Source organism: Muntiacus reevesi, chromosome 2 (assembly GCF_963930625.1).
Source record: "Muntiacus reevesi chromosome 2, mMunRee1.1, whole genome shotgun sequence".
Classification (NCBI taxonomy): Eukaryota; Metazoa; Chordata; class Mammalia; order Artiodactyla; family Cervidae; genus Muntiacus; species Muntiacus reevesi.
The window spans coordinates 7,917,764-7,934,411 of NC_089250.1; the positions used below are offsets into that span (position 1 = coordinate 7,917,764).

The 16,648-nt window shown below is 39.7% G+C and overlaps 1 protein-coding gene across 1 annotated transcript in view; it reads left to right on the forward strand.

Annotated features, from left to right (window-relative positions):
- MACROD2 (mono-ADP ribosylhydrolase 2) overlaps positions 1-16,648 on the forward strand; it is a 2,149,518-nt gene that overhangs the window by 832,079 nt on the left and 1,300,791 nt on the right. The gene's annotated exons all lie outside the window — the stretch shown is intronic.

Genomic DNA, 16,648 nt, shown 5'->3' on the forward strand with positions numbered 1-16,648 from the left:
TTTCTTAAACACTTTGATATCTGTTAGGATATGAGTTTATATTAAGCCATATCTGAACTTAATACTCTCAAGAAGGTAGGTCAGTGAAATTACAATGAGATGAAATTATTTGCCCAAATTTAAGACCTAAACAAGTCCAAATCTGAATTTCCTGAAGGTCAGATTTCCCTTTCTCCCATTCCAAACTTTCTTTAATTTCTTTTTGCTATAGTTAAAGCAGTAATATCATAACATCATAACATTTGTAGTGAATGTTTTAATACACAGAAGGAGTCCACATCCACTGTTTTCTTTGGTCCTCTTAATGTCACACCGAGTTGAACTAATACTTATTGACCCTCTTGTGGATGAAGACACTGAGGTTCAGAAGAAATGATATGACTGTCCAAAGTTCATGCATTTATAGTGAGCAGCAGAGGCTGGATTTTTACACAGGTCTGAGAAAAAGATCATTTTAAGTAAATAGGTTTAATTTGGAGTTATATATACACTGGAGTAGCTTAGTTATAGGCTAAGCAAGAGATTATTTACTTGTTCATTATTCCAAATTTTTTCATTAGGAAATCTACTGATTCCAGTTCAACAAATGGTTTGTACTCTATCATTTTTTTTAAGGAAAGAGTTTCAGGAAACATAATTACGTCATTCTCATTATGAGTCAAATCTAGAATCTACAGGTTTCAAATGATATTTATTCTCAGCTATTCATCTTTTTGGTATTATTGTGTATTATTGGTTAACCAAGAGAAATCTCTATTTCAAATGGAACACTTACAATTTCAATTTCTTTACTTATTCTTCTGTTGGTGATACCTTTCAAAGGAGGTGGATGAATTTGAGATCTTACTAAGAATTATTAGATAAATCTTAGATCTGATTTATTCCTCACATATCATCTTGAAAGAAAATGAGAATGAACCAAAATGGTAGATAGGGTACAACTCACCTAAAATTCTGTTGAAAGGACTCAAGAAAATAAGAATGTATTTATAATAGCACTGGAAAATGATAGTAAGTATTGCCTTGAGATAGAGGCAAGTCCAGAATAAATGCTAATTTACTGTTCAACATTATGCCAGATATTTTAGCCAATGTAATAGCACATACTTTATATATACACATAAAGACAAAATTATCACTAATTGTAGATTATTATCTATCTATAAAATTATATCAAAATAAAACTATTTCATTTTATAACAGAGTTTAATAAGGTGTCCAAAGTTAGGGTCTATTTTGGTATGGGAGTGGCATGATTAAGACTTTATTATAGAGTAAAACTCTGGGGACCATCACTAGGATTAACCAAAGTAAACAGAGATTCATCAAGAGGTTGTTGAAATGGCCAAGTGAAAGATGATGAGGGCCTGAGTAGAAGGAAATTGATAAATCAATAAGATTTCTGATCTAAACACAGTAGAACATGACACTGAATGGATTAAGCTAACAGAGTAGGCAGGCAAAAAGGCACCAATGACAATTTTTCCCTGGGAGAATGGTGACATTAATACCAAAGATTGGGGATTCGGGACAGAGGTTTTTTCTGTAGCAGTGAATCTTCATCTTGGCTGCACATTGAGATCACCCGGAGCCTTTACAAATCCTGATGCCTTGGTTGAACTGGGTCACAGTTTAACTGGTAAGACTGTGGGATTATTGAAAGCTCCCGATGGGATTCTGATCTATTGCTAAGAAAACAATTATTGTTCTAATCAAAGATCAGAAAATCTTCTTAAGAAAGGGTCAGATAGTAAATATTTTAAGCTTTGCAGACCATATGGTTTTTGTTGCAGATATTTAACTCTGCCTTTGTAACATTAATGCAGCCATATACTGTACATGAAAGAATGAACACGGTTAGGATATAATAAACTTCATTTCCAAAAATAGTCTTGGGCCAGCTTTGGTGTGTAGGCCATCGTTTGTTGAGTTTGCAGTGATAGTTACAATGACAGCTGTGTGGAAGACATTCAACAGACAAGTGGAAGTGAAGATTTAGAGTTGGGAGTATCTTTCTTGGACTGCTGTCCTTGTACACTGGTAAATCCAAGATCAATGTGCCAGGCGATTTAGACATCTGCCTTCTCCCTGTGTTCTCACATGTGGAGAGAGAAGGAGGCAAGCCCTCTGATGTCTCTTTCTAGGGGCAGTAATCCCCTTGTGAGGGCTTCACCCTTAGGACCTCATTTAAACCCGATTACTCCCAAAGACCTCATCTCCAAATACCATTCAGTTTAGAGTTAGAGCTGCAGTGTGTGAACCTCGGGAGGGGCACAATTTAGCCATAACTCAAGGTAACTTGCAGTTTGACGTGTATGCTTGAAAGTCTCCCACAGAGAGTTGATAGCAGAAGCCTGTGGGGAACTGAAGTTGCTTAGCAAGAGTTTAAGGAAAGAAAAGAGCCAAGAGCTGAAAAGATAGATATCTATTTATAAGAACTTGGTCAAGGGAGGACCTCCAAGTAAGTGTTAGTCGCTCAGTCGTGCCCGACTCTTTGCGACCCCATGGACTGCAGCCCACCAGGCTCCTCTGTCCATGAGATTTTCCAGGCAAGGATACTGGAGTGGGTTGCCATGTCCTTCCTCAGGGGATCTTCCCAACCCAGGGATCGAACCCGAGTCTCCTGCACTACAGGCAGATTCTTTACCGACTGAGCTACAAGGGAAGTCCAGGACAAAGGTAAAATGAAGGAAGTAGAGGATTTAAGACCTGCGTAGTATCCTGGATCTCACTGGTGAGTATGAGGAGAAAGAAAAAGAGACAGAGTGGGAACCGCTAGAGTTGCCCGAGGGTTGCTGGTTTCTGAAATAATCAGTATTAATAAACTCTGTCACAGTTTTTCTTTGGGGAACCAACCTTCCACTCACTCTTTGTCCACCTGATCAACTGAATGGAGAAAGTAGAGGCAGAAAGTAGACAGTGGTGGATTCTTGGTGATACTGTTGGAGGGTCTTTATCTGATGGTGCCTAAACCCAGACTGACGGTTCTACTTCTTGGCTGCAGGGTTCTACTTCTTGGCTGCAGAGTTCTACTTCTTGGTTACTCGGTAACACGTCGCTTGATTTTCTGTCCTTTGCAGATAAAAGGCGTTAACTGATAGGAACTTAGAACCCACACTATGAGAGGTTGCAGAGAAAATGGAAGGAGCCATAGTGGAGTTTCAGTTTGCTATTCCTTTCAGAAAGTTGTCAGTGAATGTACAGCATGATAACATGGTAGGTTTGTGGGGGAAAAGGAAAGGGGGAGGATTTATCGAAAGGGGAAAAATAAATGGATGAGGGATTTAAGATGTAGAAGAAACAGAGAGGATGTCTGCCAGATTAAGTTCCCAGATATGGAAACTCCAAATCCCATAGACCCAGTCTCCCTTCATTTTCTCTGTTTTCCAGATATCTGCATTTTCCTTTTGATTTTACAATAGCAAAAGTATTGCTTAAAAAGTCAAAATTTAGGAATTTGAATTAGAGTAGGATACTTGTTTTGAAGCAAGACTCCCGGTCTATAAAGGTACTAATAAGTAAATAAATTAAATTACTGAAGACCTTCAAAAGTTTTTAGAAGCTGGTATATTCCTTAATATTCTACAAATTACTTTATATCTCTGTTTTTTCATCCATATAAATATATTACACTTCTTTAACTTTTAGGACCCACTTCTATAATAAAGCCGCTTTCATGTTTTTCTATTTATATGCATATATAACACTTATAAGTATAAAAACTGTATTTTTAAAGATGCATCTAAATAATTTTTTTTCACTCTAATGTTAGGAATGGAAACTTATGATTCATTAAGGAGAGGTATTGAAGTATTTTTCATTATCGACTATATTCAGTCAAAATAGCTGGACAGATTAGGTAATGAAATTAAATTATATCATATGAGGTGCTGACCTTAAAACCATCATTCTGTTCTATCTTTGAATGAAACATGATTGCGTTTGACTTGTGTAAAATGATTTAAATAATAAACAGCTACGGTATGCAAAGTGAAAGATTCAACACTAGTAGTTATTTGAACTAAAAAGAAAACTACTCACCTCAGTAAAATTTTTCTTAAACATTTAAATCATCTATACTGGCATTTTATAAGAATATATGTAAGTAAAAGATTACTACTGAGCAACATAATTTCCAAAACATCATTCAGAGACAACTTAGTTTTTCATGAAACTTTTAATTTTGAACTTTCAGTTTATGTATATTTTTTCCATTCATTCTCATGTTTTGGAGGCTTGATCTGTGAATGCTAATGAATATTAGGATTCTTATACTTGTTCCTAAGCAAATAGAACCATCAGAGCATTTTATATATTTGAAACTGCACTCCTTTTTTTTTTTTTTATTTGAGTGATACCACATTTGAAATCATGCTTGAAGAAACATTCTGTGGCAGGGAGCCAGTGCTCTCATTAAGGACACATTGCCCGTGAACAATTTATTAGTTTACTTATTTCTGCAATGCTTATTGCTCCTGCGGCTCATACATGTCTAATGCTGAAAACTGCTTGTCAAGGATGTGTACACTGTGTTGTCTTATTTGTTTCAGAGTATACGATTTAGTAAGTTATAATACATGGAAGTTAATGGAAATTTTATTTATTTGGCAGCCTGTCAAAATAATCTTACTGACTTTCTTAGCTAGAGTACATATTAATTTCTATATTCTTTTATGTTTTGTGTTTGTTTGTTTGTTTGTCTTAATTAGAGTTTCCCTTAGAACTAGATCCCATGTCAAGGTATAAGTCATAAGTTTGGGAAGTTCATAAATTATTGAGAGGGGAGTGAGAAATGAGTCAGCCAAGGGGAAGCAGTAAGTAGAATTCTTTGAGATGATGTAAAGTTATCTCAGACTTATCCTATCCAAAGGGTGAGAGAAGTGGTGTATTTATACACCAGCTCTCATCAGATGTTGGCTGAATGCTGCTGGGCTGGAAATGGAACTTTTCCTGACTGGTCTGGCCTGCCATGCACATGAGAACAGTAGTCTTTGGAGCTTCAGAAAAACCCTGATGCAAAGAGAAGCAGATCAGGCAACTGGGACATAATTGGAGCTAAAACAAAAACAGCTGGGAGCCCTAGGAGCACCACCCAAAGTATCTGCCTTACTTTCCATGAGCGCGTGTTTCCCTGGTGCTATTTCGTTACAATCTGTGGAAAGAAAGCCGACTTCCCTGGTGACCCAGACAGTAAAGAATTTGCCTGCACTACAGTGCAGGAGACCTGGGTTTGATCTCTAGGTGGGGAAGATCCCCTGGAGAAGGCAGTGGCAACCCACTCCAGTATTCTTGCCTGGAAAATCCCCATGGACAGAGGAGCCTGGCAGGCTACAGCCATGGGGTCACAAAGAGTCTGACACGTCTGAGTGACTGACACTTTCATTTTCATGGAAAGAGAGAACAATCATTTCTCAATTATGCATTCATCAGTTCATTAGTTTACACACCTTTATTGATCTCTCTTCCAGAGACCACTGTTTGAGGCACAGAGGCAGGCACTAAGAAAGAGTTTATGACAAATTGACGCCAATGAGGTACTCACAGCCAGGGTAACGGGCCTAGGAGGGGATGGGCCAGGGAAAGTTTTTGAAGTGCAAAGAAGTTTGAATGTTTGCTCCATCTGTGGGAAAGGACAGATTCCTAGTACCAACCTAGAGTGGCTGTGGTTTTTTAATTAACTTTGAGGGGCCTTGTCTTCGCCCTTGGTTCTCTGTGTATCCCCCTGAAGAAGCTCGTGTATGGAAAAGGAAGAACAGTTAAATACGGTCCAGTCAGGGTATTTAGGTAGCTGCGTTCTCTGGCTGGAATAGCCACACCATTGTTCAAGATTTTGACATGAACATATTATGACTCTGCTTACAGGAGAAAATAGGAATGCTGCATGCTGAAATATGCAGTTCTGTATAAAGGAATGCTACTACTATGGAACATGCACATATCAGAAGGCCAGTCAGTACACAATTTTTGGATGAAACCACACTGAAGAAATCATACCAAAAAGTGTAGTATTTAAGGATATGTGTTTATTAATCCTTAGTGGCAAGTACAGCTGTAGTAATGCAGACAGACATATGTGATTATCTCAAACAGCATTGGTATTTAGAGAGTTTCTTCATTACTCTTCTTTGGATTTCTTCAGAGGTGCCTGCAGAGATGGTGATGATGGCCATGGTTCCCAGCTTATGGAACACCAGTTACATGCCACCGGACATACCCTATCTCTAAAAGCTTGACAACTGTTCTATAAGGCAGACGGCCATCTTCATTGTATATTAATGAAACTCAAGATAACAAGTCTAAAATCACAAATCTAATCCATCGAAATTTTAACCTGGGCATCTTGTATTCTGAGGTATGTTTGCAGAACTTACTGATAAGAAAGACAGTGTGCAACAAAAGGATGTCCAAGTTTCATCTCTTTGTTCAAAAGAGTATTACCTTGGAAACTGACTATAGGCTAGACACATAGCTAGGCCCTGTGCACACCTTCATGAGCAAGATAGACACCCCCCTGCCCTCTTACAGCTTCTTATAGCCTGCAGCAGAGATCAGAAAGCTATCAAGGAAATCCGTGCACACCACCTCTGAGTGTTACAGTAAGAGACGCAGATACTAAAGGAGCCCAGGGCCGGGGGATTAGAAAAAGCTTTCTTGAGAAAGTGACTTTTAAGCAAAATATTAAAAAATAACAAGGCCAAAGTGGGAAGGGTTGGGGAGAAAGGTTCCAGGCAGAGGGAACAGCATGTCTGAAGGCCCAAAGGCTTCATTCCAGCTTAGAAAAGACAGTACGGCTGGGACATGAACTTCAAGATGGACAGTGGAGGCAGAAGCACCTGGGACGATGGAGGCCCTGTGAACCGTGCTGTGGAATCAGCTTTCCCATTCTGATGGCCTTGGGAAGTTTATGAAGGAGAGCCCATCACTGTTTGCATTTAGAAAGCTTCCTAGGCCTGTGTTAGAAGGACTGAATAGGAGTAAACCCAGGGTCAAGGAAGCTGCACCAGCTATTCTGATAATCACTGCGGAGAGCTGCGAGTGAAAGGGAGCAGAGTGGGTTTCTCTGAGGGACACTGAGGATTTAGGAAGGGAAGACATGAGTGAGGTTTCCCGGGAGGAGAAGGGTATAGTGACGCTGCCTGACTTCTGATTTGGACGGCAGGGTGAGCATTAGTGCAGCAGCTTCTGAAAACCTTTCAGAAGTTTGCCCCGTGAAAGCTGATTTCTACCTGCTGGCCCAAGATCTAGAGGGACCCCACCCTCTCATTCTAAAAGGAGATGTTAATACAGATACAACTCTTTTGGTATCTGAAGGTAGTGGGATTAGGCATTGATTCATCTTCCGTTTTCTTGTTTTTCTTTGCTATACTTTTTAAAAAGGAGCTTTGTCTGTAAAGCTACAGCTTCTGCGCTATCTGGATGAACATGTGGCTGGCTCAGCTTACTCACAAGTCAGGAGAGTTAGGCCCAAGTCATGTCTGCTAAGCTAAGGGAAAGATAATTCATCACCAGTGTAATTAAGTGAGCTTTTCTAGAATGTGTTAACTTCTCATCTAAGTAATATGAGTCCAGACAGAGTGGGGTTGTGATGTTTATTTTAATCTTGTATTGTCATTAACCACTTTGTTATACTGGTTACCCTTGGGTATTCCATGGGAAGAGATTCCTGGTTTTTTTTTTTTTTTTTTTTAAGGATTTACAGTGTGGTGTGCCTGAGTGAATTGATTCATAGGGATTTTACTCACTTATTCATCGTGTGTTGCTGTGTTTTCATTCTCCATTTGGTTGGGCAGCTGTGCCTCTCGGTACAGCATTTACACGCTGTTCGCATGATGCTTGGGTACCTAGGTGTCAGTTTTTCATTATGCCCAGACAAAGTGAAGTGCGTGAAAAACCTCCGGAACCATAAACTCTAATTTCCCAATTACGAATAGTTAGAAAACCATAGTTCTATGTTTTCATTAACACAAGGCCCTACATGCCAGCTAAGCTTACTACCTGCTAAGCCTCCTTTGGCAGTTCTCCAATCTTGCTAAAACTCATAAATAGATGCCTTTCATATGAATTGTTTTAGGTTTGGCATATTGACACTGGAATATGTTATTCTTTTAGCAGTTGGACAAATTAAAATGATGGCTCCTTTTTTCAGTCTAATAAAATATGCATAAATTGTGTTAATATCTTAATCTGGCAGTCAGGAATTAGCTTGTGTGCTCACAGTCACACAATTTCACTAGGGAGAATTACGTGTTTCCTTTTTCTTGTTATCTTGATGACTTTCCTAACTGCCAGTAGCTCAGGGAGAGTTTGGTCAGACAGAAAGACTGGGATCATCTGGGGAGTTTTTGAAACAGTTCTAATGCTGAGCCCCATCTGCCCCCAATCCTGATTTAATTGGTCTTGTGTGAAGCCTGGGCATCTGCATTTTTAAAAGCTCTCAGGCAATTCTAATGTGCAGCCAAGGTTGAGAGCCAGAGTTCCCATCACGTGTGGCATTCCTCTGTTCTCTTTTGTTTTCTGTAAGTCCAGCTCACATCTTAAGGCATGGTTCTGGGCTGGCAGAATAACGGAGCTGCCGAGTGGTCCAGTTTAATTCAGGTGGTTCCATTTTATGCTCAGGTTGATCGTATACAAGTCTAAGGACAACACTCAAGACCACTGTTGGCTACCATGCAGGTCAGACTGTTTGTTCAGGAGTCCCTCTGGCTCTTCCCAGCTTACTGGCACACTTGAGCTTAAAGTAACACTTCTATTGACAAGGACTTCTATCTAGTAGAGACATCCCATAACTGCCTTAGACTTGGCCTTTCACTAAAATATATATTTCTTTGATTTTATATATTATATAGATGTTTAATATTCAGCTTATGATTCAAATGTTTATTTATCAATACAAAAGTATACAAGTATTTGGTATCTCATATATTTAAACAAGATGTTGCACCAAAACATATTCTGGAGGCATGAATTGGTGGTGTTCAGTCGCTAAGTCATGTCCATCTCTTTGCAACTCTATGCACTATAGCATGCCAGGCTTCTCTGTCCTCCAGTCTTTCTGAGTTTGCTCAAAGTCATGTCCATTGAGTCAGTGATGTTATCTAATCATCTCATCCTCTGCTGCCCCCTTCTCCTTTTGCCTTCAATCTTTCCCAGCATCAGGGTCTTTGTCACCAAAGTAATATCTCTGCTTTTTAATATGCTATCTAGGTTGGTCATAACTTTCCTTCCAAGAAGTAAGCATCTTTTAATTTCATGGCTGCAGTCTCCATCTGCAGTGATTTTGGAGCCCAAAAAACTAAAGTCTGCCACTGTTTCCACTGTTTCCCCATCTATTTGCCATGAAGTGATGGGACCGGATATCATGATCTTAGTTTTCTGAATGTTGAGCTTTAAGCCAACTTTTCACACTCCTTTTGCACTTTCATCAAGAAGCTCTTTAGTATCTTCTTCACCTTCTGCCATAAGGGTGGTGTCATCTGCATATCTGAGGTTATTGATATTTCTTCCGGCAGTCTTGAGTCCAGCTTGTGCTTCATCCAGCCCAGTGTTTCTCATGATGTACTTTACATATAAGTTAAATAAGCAGAGTGACAATATACAGCCTTGATGTACTCCTTTTTCTATTTGGAGCCAGTCTGTTGTCCCTTGTCCAGTTCTAACTGTTGCTTCCTAACCTGCATACAAATTTCACAAGAGGCAGGTCAGGTGGTCTGGTATTCCCGTCTCTTGAAGAATTTTCCAGTTTATTGTGATCCACACAGTCAAAGGCTTTGGCATAGTCAATAGGGCAGAAATAGATGTTTTTCTCGAACTCTCTTGCTTTTTCGATGATCCAGCGGATGTTGACAATTTGATCTCTGGTTCCTCTGCCTTTTCTAAAACCAGCTTGAACATCTGGAAGTTCACAGTTCACATATTGCTGAAACCTGGCTTGGAGAATTTTGAGCATTACTTTACTAGTGTGTGAGATGAGTGCAATTGTGCAATAGTTTGAGCATTCTTTGGCATTGCCTTTCTTTGGAACTATAATAAAAACTGACCTTTTCCAGTCCTGTGGTCACTGCTGAGTTTTCCAAATTTGCTGGCATGTTGAGTGCAGCACTTCCACAGCATCACCTTTTAGGATGTGAAATACCTCAGCTGGAATTTCATCACCTCCACTAGCTTTGTTCGTAATGATGTTTCCTAAGGCCCACTTGACTTCACGTTCCAGGATGTCTGGCTCTAGGTGAGTGGTCAAACCGCTGTGATTTTCTGGGTCGTGATCTTTTTTGTACAGTTCTTCTGTGTATTCTTGCCATCTCTTCTTAATATCTTCTGCTTCTGTCAGGTCCATACCATTTCTGTCCTTTATTGACCCCATCTTTGCATGAAATGTTCCTTGGTATCTCTAATTTTCCTGAAGCGATCTCTAGTCTTTCCCATTCTGTTGTTTTCCTCTCTTTCTTTGCACTGATCACTGAGGAAGACTTTCTTATCTTTCCTTGCTGTTCTTTGAACTCTGCATTCAAATGTGTATATCTTTCCTTTCTCCTTTGCTTCTTGCTTCTCTTCTTTTCACAGCTATTTCTAAGGCTTCTTCAGACAGCCGTTTTGCTTTTTTGCATTTGTTTTTCTTGGGGATGGTCTTGATCCCTCTCTCCTGTACAATGTCACAAACCTCCATCTATAGTTCATCAGGCACTCTGTCTTAACAGATCTAGTCCCTTAAATCTATTTCTCACTTCCACTGTATAATCGTAAGGGATTTGATTTAGGTCATACCTGAATGTCTAGTGGTTTTCCCTATTTTTTTCAATTTAAGTCTGAATTTGGCAGTAAGGAGTTCATGATCTGAGCCACAGTCAGTTCCTGGTCTTGTTTTTGCTGACTGTATAGAGCTTCTCTATCTTTGGCTGCAAAGAATATAATCAGTTGGATTTCAATATTGCCCATCTGGTGATGTGCACATGTAGAGTGTTCTCTTGCGTTGTTGTAATAGGGTGTTTGCTATGATCAGTGCATTCTCTTGGCAAAACACTATTATCCTTTGTCCTGCTTCATTCTGTACTCCAAGGCCAAATTTGCCTGTTATTCCAGGTGTTTCTTGACTTCCTACTTTTGCATTCCAGTCCCCTATAAATGAAAAGGACATCTTCTTTGGGTTTTAGTTTTAGAAGGTCTTGTAGGTCTTCATAGAACCGTTCAACTTCGGCTTCTTCAGCAGTACTGGCTTTGGCATAGACTTGGATTACGGTGATATTGAATGGTTTGCCTTGGAAACAAGCAAAGATCATTTTGTCATTTTTGAGAGAGCATCCAAGTACTGCATTTCAGACTCTTTTGTTGACTTTTGTTGAGCTCAGTATAAAACAAGCTTTTTTCAATCATTCGAAAAACTTAAGACCCTCACTACAGTTTTCCTTTGAAAAACAAAAAGGTGCTTTGACAGAACTGTTGATGATTATTACCAACCGCCTGTGGTACACACACACTCACTGTGCTCATCTCCTACCCATGTCTTGGGTGGGCTTATGAATTAATTCCAAGTTGTATTCTACTGTATACAATCTATGTACTTTAACAATTTAAAAAATGTTGCTGTTATTTTGTGACGATTAAACAAATTACCTGACTTTGAATTTGTTTCTTTTAGTTGAATCTTCTCAAAGTGTGCTTAATGGCACAGCCAAGACATTGAAGATATTCAGCAGTGATAAATGGTTTTCCTGTTCCTGTCCATGTTCTATTGTATTATTATGACTGTTACTATCATATTATCTCTTTGATTATGCAAAACAAATTTTAGTAAAAAGGCATGGGTTCTTCTTGTATTCTAGATTGTATACATTGATTTTTCTATGGCAAACGTCCCTATTTATGACTTGTTGAATTTTTTCTTTCCTTTTTAAGTTTTTTTAAATTAAGGCCAAAATCAAACCTTTCTTTTTTTCCCCACACATTGAAATACTTAGGTTACTTCTACTTGTTAGGATTGTTTATCTGCAAATAATAGAAAGCCTAAAATAATAGTGGCTTATACCAGGTAGAAGTTAATTTAATTTTTTTTTCTAATGCTCATGTAAAAGAAGTAGAGCCCTAAGGAGTCCAGAGCTGCTGTAGGGGGCTTACCTGTCACCAGGGACGTGGGTTTCTATATCATCAGCACATGACTTTCATCTTCCAGATCATCTCATATTCTAAGATTTCTGCTGGGTTATCAGCCTTTCCAGTAGGAAGGAAGCTAGAAAAGGGGAAGGTGGTTCCAGAAGAGCTCTTCTCTTCTTTATAATGAATCTTTCTATAAATCCCATACCTCACTTCTGCTTAGGTTTCTTGGTCAAACAAATTAACATGGCTATACCTTGCTGAAATTAGGTAAATTAGAAATCAGATATATTAGAAAATTCTGAAGACTTCAGAAAATATTACATTGAAAGGGAGTCTTGGAAATCTAAAATTTTAGTGGGAGAAATATCAGTAACCTCAGATATGCAGATGGTACCACCCTTATGGCAGAAAACAAAGAGAAACTAAAGAACCTTTGATGAAGGTGAAAGAGGAGAGTGAAAAAGTTGACTTAAAACTCAACATTCAGAAAACATGGCATCTGGTCCCATCACTTCATGACAAATAGATGGGGAAACAGTGACAGACTTTATTTTCTTGGGCTCCGAAATGACTGCAGATGGTGACTGCAGCCATGAAATTAAAAGATGCTTGCTCCTTGGACAAAATCTGTGACAAACCTAAATTGAAAGAAAAGTGAAAGTGAAGTCACTTAGTCGTGTCCGACTCTTTGCAACCCCAAGGACTGCAGCCTACCAGGCTCCTCCATCCATGGGATTTTCCAGGCAAGAATACTGGAGTGAGTTGCCATTTCCTTCTCCAGGGGATCTTCCCAACCCAGGGATCGAACCTGGGTATCCTACATTGTAAGCAGACGCTTTACCATCTGAGCCACCAGGAAAGACCATGACAAACCTAGATGTATTTCAAATAGTAGAGACATTACTTTGCCGACAAAGGTCCATATAGTCAAAGTTATGGTTTTTCCAGTAGTCATTTATAGATGTGAGAGGTGGACCATAAGGAAGGCTGAGCACCAAACATCGATGCTTTTGAACTGTGGTGTTGGAGAAGACTCTTGAGAGTCTCTTGGACTGCAAGGAGATCCAACCAATTCATCCTAAAGGAAATCAGCCCTGAATATTCATTGAAAGGACTGATGCTGAAGCTGACATTCCAATACTTAGGCCACCTGATGTGAAGAGACAACTCATTAGAAAAGACATGAATTCTGGATAAGTTAAAGGCAGGAGGAGAAGGGGACAACAGAGGACAAGAAGGTTGGATGGCATCACTGACTCAATGGACATGAGTTTGAGTAAGCTCCAAGAGATGGTGACGGACAAGGAAGTCTGGTGTGCTAAGTCCATGGGGTCACAAGAGTTGGACATGACTGATGGACTGAACTAAAGTATTGAACCAAACACTAATATAAATATTTCTAACAATTATATGAAAAATTCTAAAATTTGTTTATATACTAATCTCTTGTACGGCAACTTCATTTATTCAGAAGGAGTAAATAAGGACCAAAAGGAGTTGCATATTTGTCTGAAGTTATTCAGCCAATCTTCAAAAACAATTTGGAGCTCATGAACAATTAGGAAATTCTGAAGGCCTCAGAAAATATTAGGTTAATCATGAGTACTGAAGCCTGTAGTCTTTAAACACTGTGTACAATTCTTGGGAGTCAGTAACAGTAGCAGATAATGAAAAGCTGATAAATATTCTGGTTATTACAAACAGCTCACCCCTAAACTTAGTAGCTTAAATATACAGCAATCATTAATTTGCTCACGATTTTGCAGATTGCACAGGCCCAGTGGCATGGCTTATCTTTGCTCCACTTGGCGTCTTATGGGGTCGCTTGGGTGGGGTTGCCTGGAGATCCTCTCCCATGATGATGCATGCTCGTAGCTGGGCAGGTCAGTGCTGGCCGATGGCAGGGGTATCAGTTCTCCTCACACGACTTCTCCACACGGACAGGCCACACAATGGCAACTAATTTCAAAGAGGGGTCATTTTAAGGGTGAGCATTCTAAGAGAGGAATGTTCCAGTGTGCAGGCATTTATAAAGCTTCTGTTAATATCCCACTGGCCAAAGCTAGTTCGATAACAAAGGCCAGAGTCCAAGTGGGAGGGACCACAAATTGGTGTGTAAACAGCAGATATGGTTCCTTACAGGGGTCACTGAAGTATCTGCCTGCCCCAGAAAGTTCTGAGAGGGAAAGAAAAAATACCCACTTTTTATTGAGTCACTATCATGTTCCAGAGGGATTCTCTGGTAGGTCAACTGGTAACGAATCCACCTTCAATGTTGGAGACCCTGGTTCAATTGCTAAGTTGGGAAGAGCCATCTGGAGAAGGAATAGGCTACCCACTCCAGTATTCTTGGGCTTCCCTGGTGCCTCAGCTGGTAAGGAATCCACTTGCAACATGGGAGACCTGGTTCGATCCCAGGGTTGGGAAGATCCCCTGGAGTAGGGAAAGGCTACCCACTCCAATATTTTGGCCTGGAGAATTCCATGGACTGTATAGTCCATGGGGTCGCAAAGAGTTGGACACGACTGAACAACTTTCACTTTCACTTTCTATCATGTTCCAGTTACTCTCTTTAATGATGAATTTGTCCTGCAAAGATGGTATAGTCTGTCCCATTTTTCAGACAGGAAAGTTAGATTCAAAATGTTTTCATGGACCTGCAGAAGGTCACATGGCTCTAAGGAGCGGGGCTGGTCTTTCAGCCCTGCTGTGAGTGCCTGCAGAGTCCTTCCTTTTTCTGTGGCCATCGGCTGCCTCCTTAGCCAGTCGGTCTTTTGTAGCTGACGTGTCTGCCCTGTGTGTTTTTACTCTGAGCATGGCAAAAGGCTTGACACCTGATGTGTCAAGCTGATGTGAAACACCTGATGTGTCTTCTCTGAATTGAGGACGGGGGAGAGAGACTCCTGGACACTCGAATTACCCAAGAGCGTTGTGCGCGCAGCGCCGCCTCCTAGTGAGCGCAGCGAGAGGAGCGCCGGCCGGGGGGCTGGACTAGGGCCACTGGGCTCCCTCGTGCTCCGCCCCGCGGCCAGGTCTTTCTTCTAAACAGATCTGACCAGTGACAACAGCCTCCCAAGTCACTGCTAGAAAACCCTCCATGAAGTAAAGAGTTGTAACAGAGGCATAAAAAATGTCGTATTTTCTAATACTTTTTAATTGGTGTGTTCCCGATATCACAGCTTTGAGGAGAAGCCCCTTGTCAAAATAAGTATGGGTCATGCACAAAGCCATGAAATTTCATTCTTTACTTTTTAAGTAACATCAAGATTGTTCTTTTCCTTCACAGTTTGGCAGATCAGAGTTCCCTTTTAAAATGTGAGAAGTTAGTTACTTATCAAAGCATTTGATTAATTAGCTAGACCTGTCAGGCCAAACAGAACTAGCCAAGTCTTTTAAATCTCTTAATATGGGCCAATTTTCAGAATAACCTGTTTCATTCATGGCCTCGGCGTTTTAAATTCTTGCTCATTAGTGACCTGGTATTTGGGCTTGTCTGAAAGGAAAGCATCCGTCGTGTTAAACAGGGCTCATTATGGATTATAGGTTTTCGAATGGAGATGCCCATGCACAAAAGACTGCCCTCCCGTTTTCTTCTGAATCGCTAATTGGACCTTCACCTTGTTTTTTACGAGCAAAAGGCTAAGCTTCAATAAGGAGGCAGGCTTTTATAATGTCACAGTTTGGGGTTTGTACTCAAGAGCGGGTCACCTATCATTATCAGTACAGATGCACAACTAAAGTAAAGCATGTGTTTGGTTTTGCTGCAGACAATAAAAATAATGGCTGCTTTTAAAACTAGTAAAACACTGAACTTGATGGAAAGAGAAATTCATTGACTATATCACCCTACAATAGCTCAATTCCCTCAGTGATAAAATACAACCTCCAGACACTCAGAAATAAACATCCAATAGTTAAGAAATAAATGAAACAATTCCAAACCCACAGTACCCCTCGTTGACTTCTAAAGAAATACATTTCTTTTACTCCCAAAGAGATGCATGTATTATGATATCCCTAGGGGTTTAGCCTCATCATTGTACATCATACAAATGTCTCTAATAGAAATTCCTTTTGAATTTGCCTTGGTTAAAATAATCTTCTATTTGGTGTATGGTTCCAATTTGTTTTAAAATACTATATTACTTGAAGTAATTCTTTTCCTCACTTTCTTTTTATTTTATTTTCTTACAAAATTTACTGTTCATTTCCAATTACTCCAGACCCTAATAGTCTATTTTGCTTTTGGCAGAATTCGTATATCTATTTAGTTGCATTCTGCTTGCTGAATTTCTTTCCAATGAATGTCTCTGCAGTGGCTTCTTTTGATGGCAAAATATTAAACTACTTGTTTAGGACCTTCAGTTTTCATTTGTAATCTGTCCCTACCATCAACCCTCTCAATAAGCCAAGTGTCCTAATTAATTCACTGTACCCTCTGATTTAAGTATTTATGGATGTGACTCAAAATGCTGATGCACAAGTTCCTATTGGCCTTAAAAGAAATAATTTTCCTGGCAGTGTTATCAGTTTTAAAAATTCAGATTTCATACATTTGAGG